Source organism: Arachis hypogaea, chromosome 14 (genome assembly GCF_003086295.3).
Source record: "Arachis hypogaea cultivar Tifrunner chromosome 14, arahy.Tifrunner.gnm2.J5K5, whole genome shotgun sequence".
In the NCBI taxonomy this organism is placed as follows: domain Eukaryota; kingdom Viridiplantae; phylum Streptophyta; class Magnoliopsida; order Fabales; family Fabaceae; genus Arachis; species Arachis hypogaea.
The window spans coordinates 46,978,043-46,990,135 of NC_092049.1; the positions used below are offsets into that span (position 1 = coordinate 46,978,043).

At 40.1% G+C, this 12,093-nt stretch overlaps 1 non-coding gene across 1 annotated transcript; it reads right to left on the reverse strand.

Annotated features, from left to right (window-relative positions):
• Positions 1-479: 479 nt before the first annotated feature.
• On the reverse strand, positions 480-587 carry LOC112745419 (small nucleolar RNA R71). The gene has a single exon (XR_003173349.1). It is a non-coding gene; the product is annotated as a small nucleolar RNA R71 (small nucleolar RNA).
• Between the last annotated feature and the right edge of the window lie 11,506 nt (positions 588-12,093).

A 12,093-nucleotide genomic window follows, 5' to 3' on the forward strand; every position in this document is an offset into this window, starting at 1 on the left:
GGACTCTAAAGAGAAAATTAAGAGAAGCTAAATTACAACAATCCAGAGATAACCTTTCAGAAATTTTCGAACAGGAAGAGGAGATGGCAGCCGAAAATAATAATAATGTAAGGAAGATGCTTGGTGACTTTACTGCACCTAATTCCAATTTACATGGAAGAAGCATCTCCATTCCTGCCATTGGAGCAAACAACTTTGAGCTGAAACCTCAATTAATTTCTCTAATGCAGCAGAACTACAAGTTTCATGGACTTCCATCTGAAGATCCTTTTCAGTTCTTAACTGAATTCTTGCAGATATGTGATACTGTTAAGACTAATGGAGTAGATCCTGAAGTCTACAGGCTCATGCTTTTCCCTTTTGCTGTAAGAGACAGAGCTAGATTATGGTTGGATTATCAACCCAAAGACAGCCTGAACTCTTGGGATAAGCTGGTCACGGCTTTCTTAGCCAAGTACTTTCCTCCTCAAAAGCTGAGCAAGCTTAGAGCTGATGTTCAAACCTTCAGACAGAAAGAAGGTGAATCCCTCTATGAAGCTTGGGAAAGATACAAACAGTTGACCAAAAAGTGTCCTTCTGACATGCTTTCAGAATGGACTATCCTGGATATATTCTATGATGGTCTGTCTGACTTAGCTAAAATGTCATTAGATACTTCTGCAGGTGGATCCATACACTTAAAGAAAACGCCTGCAGAAGCTCAAGAACTCATTGACATGGTTGCTAATAACCAGTTCATGTACACTTCTGAGAGGAATCCTGTGAGTAATGGGACGCCTATGAAGAAGGGAGTTCTTGAGATTGACACTCTGAATGCCATATTGGCTCAGAATAAAATATTGACTCAGCAAGTCAATATGATTTCTCAGAGTCTGAATGGAATGCAAGCTGCATCCAACAGTACTCAAGAGGCATCTTCTGAAGAAGAAGCTTATGATCCTGAGAACCCTGCAATAGCAGAGGTGAATTACTTAGGTGAACCTTATGGAAACACCTATAACTCATCATGGAGAAATCATCCAAATTTCTCATGGAAGGATCAAAAGCCTCAACAAGGCTTTAATAATGGTAGAAGAAACAGGTTTAACAATAATAAACCTTTTCCATCATCCACTCAGCAACAGACAGAGAACTCTGAACAAAATGCTTCTAATTTAGCAAATCTAGTCTCTGATCTATCTAAGGCGACTGTGAGTTTCATGAATGAAACCAGGTCTTCCATTAGAAATTTGGAAGCACAAGTGGGCCAGCTGAGTAAAAGGATCACTGAAATCCCTCCAAGTACTCTCCCAAGCAATACAGAAGAGAATCCAAAAGGAGAGTGCAAAGCCATTGACATAAGCACCATGGCCGAACCCAAAGAGGGAGAGGAAGACGCAAATCCCAAGGAGGAAGACCTCCTGGGATGTCCAGTGATCAATAAGGAGCTTCCCTCTGAGGAACCAAAGGAATCTGAGACTCATCTAGAGACCATAGAGATTCCATTGAACCTCCTTATGCCTTTCATGAGCTCTAATGAGTATTCCTCTTCTGAAGAGAATGAGGATGTTACTGAAGAGCAAACTGCCAAGTTTCTTGGTGCAATCATGAAGCTGAATGCCAAATTATTTGGCATTAATACTTGGGAAGTTGAACCTCCCTTGTTCATCAATGAACTAAGTGATCTGGATCAACTGACATTGCCTCAGAAGAGACAGGATCTTAGAAAGTTCATAATACCTTGTACCATAGGCACTATGATCTTTAAGGCTCTGTGTGATCTTGGTTCAGGGATAAACCTCATGCCCCTCTCTGTAATAGAGAAACTGGGAATCTATGGGGTGCAAGCTGCTAAAATCTCATTAGAGATGGCAGACAGTTCAAGAAAACAGGCTTATGGAAAAGTAGAGGACGTGTTAGTAAAGGTTGAAGGCCTTTACATCCCTGCTGATTTCATAGTCCTGGATACTGGAAAGGAAGAGGATGAATCCATCATCCTAGGAAGACCTTTCCTAGCCACAGCAAGAGCTGTGATTGATGTTGATAGAGGTGAACTAGTCCTTCAATGGAATGAGGACTCCCTTGTGTTTAAAAATCAAGGATCTCCCTCTGCAACCATGGAGAGGAAGCATGAAAAGCTTCTCTTAAAGCAGAGTCAACCCAAGCCCCCACAATCAAACTCTAAGTTTGGTGTTGGGAGGCCACAACCAAACTCTAAGTTTGGTGTTGAACTCCCATATCCAAACTCTAAGTTTGGTGTTGGAGAGTCTCAACAATGCTCTGAACATCTGTGAGGCTCCATGAGAGCCCACTGTCAAGCTATTGACATTAAAGAAGCGCTTGTTGGGAGGCAACCCAATGTTTATTTATCTAACTCTATTTTTCTTAGTTATATATCTTTGTAGGTTCATGATCATGTGGAGTCACAAAATAAATAGAAAAATTGAAAACAGAATCAAAAACAGCAGAAGAAAAATCACACCCTGGAGGGGCATCTGTCTGGCATTCAGCGCCAGAACAGAGCATGGTTCTGGCGCTGAACGCCCAAAATGGGCAGCATTCTGGCGCTGAACGCCCAGAACAAGCATGGTTCTGGCGTTCAACGCCAGAAATGGCTAGTAAATGGGCGTTGAACGCCCAAAATGGCCACCAACCTGGCGCTGAACGCCCAGAGTTGTGTGCAAGGGCATTTTGCATGCCTAAATTGGTGCAGGGATGTAAATGCCTTGACACCTCAAGATCTGTGGACCCCACAGGATCCCCACTTACCTCCACTCACTCTCTTCTCTCTTCTCAATCATCCTCTATAACCAATAAACACCCTTCCCTATTAACCCTTTACCACTCACATCCATACACCCACTTACCTTCAAAATTCAACATCTCTTTCCCACCCAATCCCACCCATATGGCCGAATACATACACTCATCCATCTCCTCCATATCTTCTTCTTCTTCTTATATTCTTTCTTCTTTTGCTCGAGGGCGAGCAACATTCTAAGTTTGGTGTGGTAAAAGCATAGCTTTTTTGTTTTTTTCCATAACCATTGATGGCACCTAAGGCCAGAGAAACCTCTAGAAAGAGGAAAGGGAAGACAAAAGCTTCCATCAAGGGTCTATAGCTCAGTGGTAGAACATTTGACTGCAAATCAAGAGATCCCTGAGATACCTCAGGGGATACATTTTATTCCACACAATTATTGGAAGCAACTAAGGGTGGAACATCAAGAGCACTCCATCATCCTGCATGAAATCAGAGAAGATCTAAAAGCAATGAAGGAAGAGCAACAAAGACAAGGAAGAGACATAGAAGAGCTCAAGGACATCATTGGTTCCTCAAGAAGGAAACGCCACCATCACTAAGGTGGATTCATTCCTTGTTCTTATTTCTTCTGTTTTTCGTTTTCTATGTTATGTGTTTGTCCATGTTTGTGTCTTCATTACATGATCATTAGTAGTTAGTAACTTTGTCTTAAAGTTATAAATGTCCTATGAATCCATCACCTCTCTTAAATGAAAAATGTTTTAATTCAAAAGAACAAGAAGTACATGAGTTTTGAATTTATCCTTGAACTTAGTTTAATTATATTGATGTGGTGACAATGCTTCTTGTTTTCTGAATGTATGCTTGAACAGTGCATATGTCTTTTGAAGTTGTTGTTTAAGAATGTTAAATATGTTGGCTCTTGAAAGAATGATGACTAGGAGACATGTTATTTGATAATCTGAAAAATCATAAAAATGATTCTTGAAGCAAGAAAAAGCAGCAAAGAGCAAAGCTTGCAGAAAAAAAAAAAGAAAAAAATAGGCGAAAAAAAATAATAATAGAAAGAAAAAGCAAGCAGAAAAAGCCAAAAGCTCTTAAAACCAAGAGGCAAGAGCAAAAAGCCAATAACCCTTAAAACCAAAAGGCAAGGGCAAATAAAAAGGATCCCAAGGCTTTGAGCACCAGTGGATAGGAGGGCCTAAAGGAATAAAATCCTGGTCTAAGAGGCTAAACCAAGCTGTCCCTAACCATGTGCTTGTGGCGTGTAGGTGTCAAGTGAAAACTTGAGACTGAGCGGTTAAAGTCAAGGTCCAAAGAAAAAAAAAAAAGAGTGTGCTTAAGAACCCTGGACACCTCTAATTGGGGACTTTAGCAAAGCTGAGTCACAATCTGAAAAGGTTCTCCCAATTATGTGTCTGTGGCATTTATGTATCCGGTGGTAATACTGGAAAACAAAGTGCTTAGGGCCACGGCCAAGACTCATAAAGAAGCTGTGTTCAAGAATCATCATACTGAACTAGGAGAATCAATAACACTATCTGAACTCTGAGCTCCTATAGATGCCAACCATTCTGAACCTCAATGAATAGAGTGAGATGCCAAAACTATTCAAGAGGCAAAAAGCTATAAGTCCCGCTCATTTGATTGGAGCTATGTTTCATTGATAGTTTGGAATTTATAGTATATTCTCTTCTTTTTATCCTATTTGATTTTCAGTTGCTTGGGGACAAGCAACAATTTAAGTTTGGTGTTGTGATGAGCGGATAATTTATACGCTTTTTGACATTGTTTTTAGTATGTTTTTAGTAGGATCTAGTTACTTTTAGGGATGTTTTCATTAGTTTTTATGTTAAATTCACATTTCTAGACTTTACTATGAGTTTGTGTGTTTTTCTGTGATTTCAGGTATTTTCTGGCTGAAATTGAGGGACTTGAGCAGAAATCAGATTCAGAGGTTGAAGAAGGACTGCTGACGCTGTTGGATTCTGACCTCCCTGCACTCAAAGTGGTTTTTCTGGAGCTACAGAACTCGAAATGGCGCGCTTTCATTTGCGTTGGAAAGTAGACATCCAGGGCTTTCCCGCAATGTATAATAGTCCATACTTTGGCCAAGAATAGACGACGTAAACTGGCGTTCAACGCCAGCTTTCTGCCCAAATCTGGCGTCCAGCGCCAGAAAAGGAGCCAAAACCAGAGTTGAACGCCCAAACTGGCACAAAAGCTGGCGTTCAACTCCAAAAAGGACCTCTACACGTGCAACACTCAAGCTCAGCCCAAGCACACACCTAGTGGGCCCCGGAAGTGGATTTATGCATCAACTACTTACTTCTGTAAACCCTAGTAGCTAGATTATTATAAATAGGACCTTTTAATATTGTATTAGGCATCTTTGATCAGTTGTATGCTATCTTAGATCAGAGGGGCTGGCCATTCGGCCATGCTTGGACCTTTCACTTATGTATTTTTAACGGTAGAGTTTCTACACTCCATAGATTAAGGTGTGGAGCTCTGCTGTTCCTCAAAAATTAATGCAAAGTACTACTGTTTTCTATTCAATTCATCTTGTTTCGCTTCTAAGATATTCATTCGTACTTCAATCTGAATGTGATGAACGTGACAATCATCATCATTCCCTATGAACGCGTGCCTGACAACCACTTCCGTTCTACCTTAGACTGAATGAGTATCTCTTAGATCTCCTAACCAGAATCTTCGTGGTGTAAGCTAGAATGATGGCGGCATTCAAGAGAATCCGGAAGGTCTAAACCTTGTCTGTGGTATTCCGAGTAGGATTCAATGAATGAATGACTGTGAGGAGCTCCAAACTCACGATTGTGGGGCGTTAGTGACAGACGCAAAAGGATAGTAAATCCTATTCCAGCATGATCGAGAACCGACAGATGAATAGCCGTGCCGTGACAGGGTGCGTTGACCATTTTCACTGAGAGGATAAGATGAAGCCATTGACAAGGGTGATGCCTCCAGACGATTAGCCGTGCCATGACAGGGCATTGGATCATTTTCCTGAGAGATGACCGAAAGTAGCCATTGACAGTGGTGATGTATCACATAAAGCCAGCCATGGAAAGGAGTAAGACTAATTGGATGAAGATAGCAGGAAAGCAGAGGTTCAGAGGAACGAAAGCATCTCCATTCGCTTATCTGAAATTCTCACCAATGAATTACATAAGTATTTCTTTCCCTATTCTATTAATTATTATTCGAAAACACCATTATCAATTTATATCTGCCTAAATGAGATTTGCAAGGTGACCATAGCTTGCTTCATACCAACAATCTCCGTGGGATTTGACCCTTACTCACGTAAGGTATTACTTGGACGACCCAGTGCACTTGCTGGTTAGTTACACAGAGTTGTGAACCATGGTATTGGCATCATGTTTTTGGCGCCATTTCCAGGGAAAGAAAGAGCAATGAATTTTACATAATTAAAGTGTAATTACGATTCCGCGTACCAAGCAATAATAAGCATGCCATGAGTTAAAAAGTTGAAAGAGTTAGTCAAAAAGCAGAGGGGGAAGTTAGAAAGTTAAAAGTGGTTAAACTTGAAAAAGAGGTTAGAAAGCAAAAATCAGTGAGTTAGTAAAAAGAAAATCAGAGTAAGTGGCATGATGATCGGTTTCTAAGTAACAAGAATTTCACAATTTTAAGCAACAGTCAACTCATATTCAAGCAAGGAAATCAAGTTGTTGATGATTCATATAGATACAAAAATAGCGAAAAGTGAAATCTAATCATCATTAATGTGATTTATTAACCGGGAAAAACAGAGGAATAAGAATGCTGGCCTGTGCATTCATGAATTGGTTTGGAAAAGGCTGAGGAGTGCCAAATTCAAGTTGCCAAAACTAAAACATGAATGAATATCAAAACAATTTACAGGAAATTGGGCAGCATTCCGGCTAAAATTGGATGTTCCCGGGTAATAAACAGCAAGCAAAATAGTTCATATAAATTTAAGTAAAGCTGCAAATACATATACGGAATATGAACATGAAGAAGCAGTGTAAAAAGCAACATAAAACAGTAAAGAACAGTATATGAACAGTACTAACATCACAGCAATAGCAAAATTACGAAAATTATAAAACAAGTAGCAAGAACAGCGCAATTAATCAGGCCTAAATCCACTAACCACATCCTAGCTACCTAACCACCTAGAATCCACTACAAACATGCATATCTAACTAGCCTAATTTGAACATAATTGGAAAAATATGCAACTAACTACGAATGGAAGGAAAATGGCGTTCGGTGGAACCTGGTAGGCATATGAACGAAGCTAGGGAACAGAGAGATGGAGGGGGCACGGCGGCGCGGTAGCAGAACAGGGCGGCGGTCGGTGGCTGTTCATGGTGGCAGGGGTTAGGGTTAACAGTGGAGGTGATGGTTTAAGAAAATGGGGGTGAGGGTGGTGGTGGTGGGAGGCGCGGCGGTGATGGCGTGGTGGTGGTGGTGGTTGGCCGCGGTGGTGGAGGGAAGAAGAGAAGGGAAAGAGAAGAAAGGGAGGGAAGGAAGATGGATGGGGTGGGCGTCGCGGTTGTGGCTGAGTGGTAGGCGCTGGTGCGGTGGTCAGGGGTGGTTCGCGACGGCGATGGATGCAGAGGAAGGGGGGAGAGAGAACAGAGGGGGTTGGGGAAGGAGAGTGGGGCGCGATGGGGGTAGGGTTTCGCGTCACTAGGGTTAGTGAAATTGAATCCACGCGAACGCGTGGGGCACACGATCGCGTGGCTAGGGGAAATGGGGTTGACGCGATCGCGTGAGTGATGTGATCGCATGGAATAGAAAAAAAGGATAAATGACGCGGTCGCGTGAGGCAGGCGACCGCGTCGCTGCAAATTGTGCGAAACGCACAATTCCAGTGTCGTTTCAGCGCAACTCTCTGTCTCCTTTTTGGGTGATGTGCAATCCACGCGACGCGAATGCGTCGCTCATGCTTTCGCGTGGGATGAGTTTTTGTGCAAGTGACGCATTCGCGTCGGTGACGCGGACGCGTGGGCCGTTTTGTGCTAAACGCACACTAGCCGCACGATTCCAGCCCAGATTTCTGGGCGTTGGATTTTTACGCCGATTTCCAGATCACGCTTTCGCGTGATTGACGCGGACGCGTGAGAGGTGGTTCTCGCAATTGACGTGAACGCTTTGGCGATGCGATCGCATCGCATGCCTTTGTTTGTTTTTTTTATATTTTTTTTGGAGTTATATATGCAGGTGTGTAATTATGCAGGTGTGTAAAATCAAGATGAAAATATTAGCTATAAAAAATTGATAACCGAGTATTTTAATCTCGGGTCGTCTTCTCAAGGAATTGCAGGGAGGTATGACTTATTATTAGCTATGAAAAAGGTAGAATTTTGGGGTTTTTAATGTATAAGATAAAAAGCAAGAATAGTAAATGGCAAGAAAGTAAATTATAAGGAATTAATTTAAATAAATAATAAAACTCTTGGCAAGGTATAAGAACTGGAAGTCCTATCCTTATCAATTGTGATGAGAATTGGATTTTAATCCCACTTAGTTAACCTTTACTAAAGCAAAGGGAAGTCAAGTGGACTAATTAGTTTGATCCTTAAGTCCTAGTCAATCCCTGTGGGAAGACTAGCTTTAGAGCGATCTAGATCAATTAGTAATATGCCAATTTCAACCACTGCTTTATTTGATAACTCAAGCGTCACCAATTACTTAACCAGAGCCAAAAGGGAAGAGAATCTACTCGAATGAAAATAATTTGGATAAATCGAAAGCATTCATAAATAAAACAATCTTATAACTGAAATACCTCAAATTATATTAAATAGAATATTCAAATCTAACATGGAAAAGTTCATAAATTAAATTGGAAAAATAAATAAAAGGAACATTGAACCTGTGATGAAGAAGAATAATCCTAAATCCTAAAACTAAATCCTAAGAGAGAGGAGAGAACCCCTCTCTCTAAAAACTACATCTAATCCTAAAATTATGAATTATGAGCAGATGTATCATGAATGGATGCATTCCTCCACTTTATAGCCTCTAATTTGTGTTTTCTGAGCCAAAATCTGGGTCAAAAACAGCCCAGAAATCGCCCCCAGCGTATTCTGATACGTACAGGTCACGGGAAAGTGCCGCGGAAGCGTCGTCCACGTGTTTGTGTGGATTGCGTTTCTGCCAGGTCACGCGTCCGCGTGATCCACGCGTTCTCGTCACCTGCCTTTGGGACAGTTATATATCAAATCGAAGCTCCGGACGTTAGCTTTCCAACGCAACTAAAACCGTGTCATTTGGACCTCTGTAGCTCAAGTTATGGTCGTTTGAGTGCTAGGAGGTCAGGCTGGACAGCTTTAGCAGTTCCTTCAGTTTCTTGTATTCCTTCCACTTTTGCATGCTTTCTTTCCATCCTCCAAGACATTCCTTCCCTGTAATCTCTGAAAACACTTAACACATATATCAAGGCATCGAATGGTAATAAGAGAGGATTAAAATTAGCTAAATTAAGATCAAAGAAACATGTTTTCAATCATAGCACAAAATCAGGAAGGAGAATGTAAACTCATGCAAATAGTATGAATAAGTGGGTAAAGAGTTGATAAAATCCACTCAATTGAGCACAAGATAAACCATAAAATAGTGGTTTATCAACTTCCCCACACTTAAACATTAGCAATGATAGAATGTATGAAATGCAACCTATCTATATGAATGCGACTACATGCAGAATGTTTCTACCTACTTGGTTAAAAGTAAATAAATCTTCCAAGAACATACATGAACTGGATTTCACTAATTCAAATCATAAAAATGAAGTACAAATATCATAAAAATGAAGTACAAATAAAGTTGCAAGAAGAAGATAGCTCATGAAAGCCGGGAACAAGGAATCGAGCATCGAACCCTCACTGGAAGTGTATACACTCTAATCACTGATGTGTTTAAGGTTTGATTCTCTCAATCCTCTACTAACCTTGCTTTCTAAGGCTTGCTTTTCTTCTACCAATCAACACAAATTTGATGCACAAATACACATATCAAGAGGTCTTTTAAGGGCTGTAATGGGGTTAGGGTCAAGGTAGGATTGTATTTGGCCAAGTGGACTAAAATCTGAATCCTTAATTAACTTAAACTTTCCACCTAACTTTAGACAATCCATGTAATTATAATACCACATCTAACTATCCATTAACCATGTTTTCCACATATTCATGCATTCTAATTTCAAGTACAGTACATATGCATTGCTTTCACCATTTACTTTGGGGCATTTTGTCCCCTTTTTATTATTTGCTCTTTTTCTTTTCTTTTTCTCCTTTATATTTTTTTTCTTTTTTTCTTTTTCTCTCTTTTTTTATTTATTTTTATTTATTTATTTATATTTTTTTCACAATGCATATGATTAAATTATTGAATGCATGAATATGTCCTAAACATTTTGTTCACATTTTCATAAAGATATACAATGCCCAATTCTTAAACCAAACATTTCCAAACCCACTTTTCCCACACTTAAATCACAAGCACTCTCACTAGTCTAAGCTAACCAAGGATTCAAATTAAGGACATTATTGTTTTTAGCTTAGAGTTAGTGATGAGCTAAAGTAAAGAACAAAGGGGTAAAATAGGCTCAAAATTGGTTTGCAATGGATAATGAAAAGGTTAAGGCCATATGGGTATGTAAGCTCAGTGTAATAAAGGCCTCAATCATATAAGTGCATACATACATCAAACCATGGAAATATAGCAAGACAAAGATCACAATTTTAGAGAGAAAAACACACACCAAAATAAAATATTGGTTGATAAAATGCAACCAATCAAATAGGCTCAAAATCTCACTGGTTTTGTGTGTTCGAGCTCTAAAACCATGTTCCAAAATAAAATTTCTTCAAACAAGTTTTTCAAAAAGTTTAACTCAAATTAGTGAAATGCTATAAAAAGTTTCTTAAAAAAAATGTTACTTCAACCAACTAGTAGCTAAATGCACAAAATCAGACAAACATGCAGAGAAACATGCAAATGCAACAACTAATTTAATAAGAAAAATTAACATTGGTGTTGAAATAAGAAATAACTAACCCACGGAAGTCGGTATCGACCTCCCCACACTTAATGATTGCACCGTCCTCGGTGCATGTTGAGATGTGCAAGTGGACGGGTTTCTCGAACTGACGCTTTTCTCTAAAGAATGTGCAGGTGGACTTGTTTGTCTCCCCATGTGAACGTCTTCCGGTTCTCTTCCCTGGTGGCCATCCTGAAAGAGAAAAAAGAAGAAAAGTAACCCAAAATATAGAAAATAAATAAAATATGGGTGTTAATTCCAGATAATAAGGGTCTCAATTACATAGTAGCTACAACATGCAAGTGAGAAAACAGTAGAAGTGCATGGCAAATCAAGAGTGCAAAAATTTGCAACAATGGGGAAGAGACAGTAGATAATGAAAGACAATATAAATTCATGTCAATACAAAAGGAATATAGGTATCATAAAAGATTGGCATTGACAGATAATTAATATCATCCAACAGTGTAATACAAGTCACTAAGCACCAAAATAATACCAGAAAAGATATAACAGTTGAATATGAACAAGTAACACCAATGGAAAAATAATAAATTTAGAAAAGAAAATAAAAATATGCACAAAATTAAAATGCAATGAATGGAAGTATGCAAGTAAAATAGAATGAAGGTGAAAAAGAATGAGAAGTGAAAGAGATAAAGTAAGAAAGAAAGAAGAAAGAAGGAAAGATAGAAGAAATTAGGATTAGAAAACAAAAGATAAGATAATTGGCGCTGATTTGGATAAGTTGTGCGGCGCAGGCGACGCGGACGCGTGAGTGACGCGGTCGTGTGGTGCGCGATAAGGTCAGGTGACGCGGACGCGTGGGTCACGCGAGCGCGTGGCCTGATTTGTGCGATAGGCACGAGTGCAGCCTCGCATTTGCGCAACTCTCTGTTCGAAACTCTTTTTGCCAAATTTTTTGGTGACACGGTCGCGTGGTTGACGCGCACGCGTGAATGGCCTTTCTTTTAAAAATGACGCGAACACGTGGGGCACGCGTTCGCGTGGTAGGGCTTTTGCTTCTAGCATGGTTCCAACCCTATTCTAGCCCAACTTACTGCCTTACACCCTTTTAGTCAATTTCACAGAGCCACGCGTTCGTGTGGGTGATGCGGACGCGTGGGAGGCATTTTTCCCATATGACGCGGACGCGTGGATCAATTTGTGCCAAAGGCACGCCTCCAGCCACACTTTCGCGTGACTCTCTGTTCAATTTTATTTTCTTCCTAATACACTGGCAATGTTGTCACGTCGCGTGCGATTTTTTTTATAATAATGCAGTATGCAG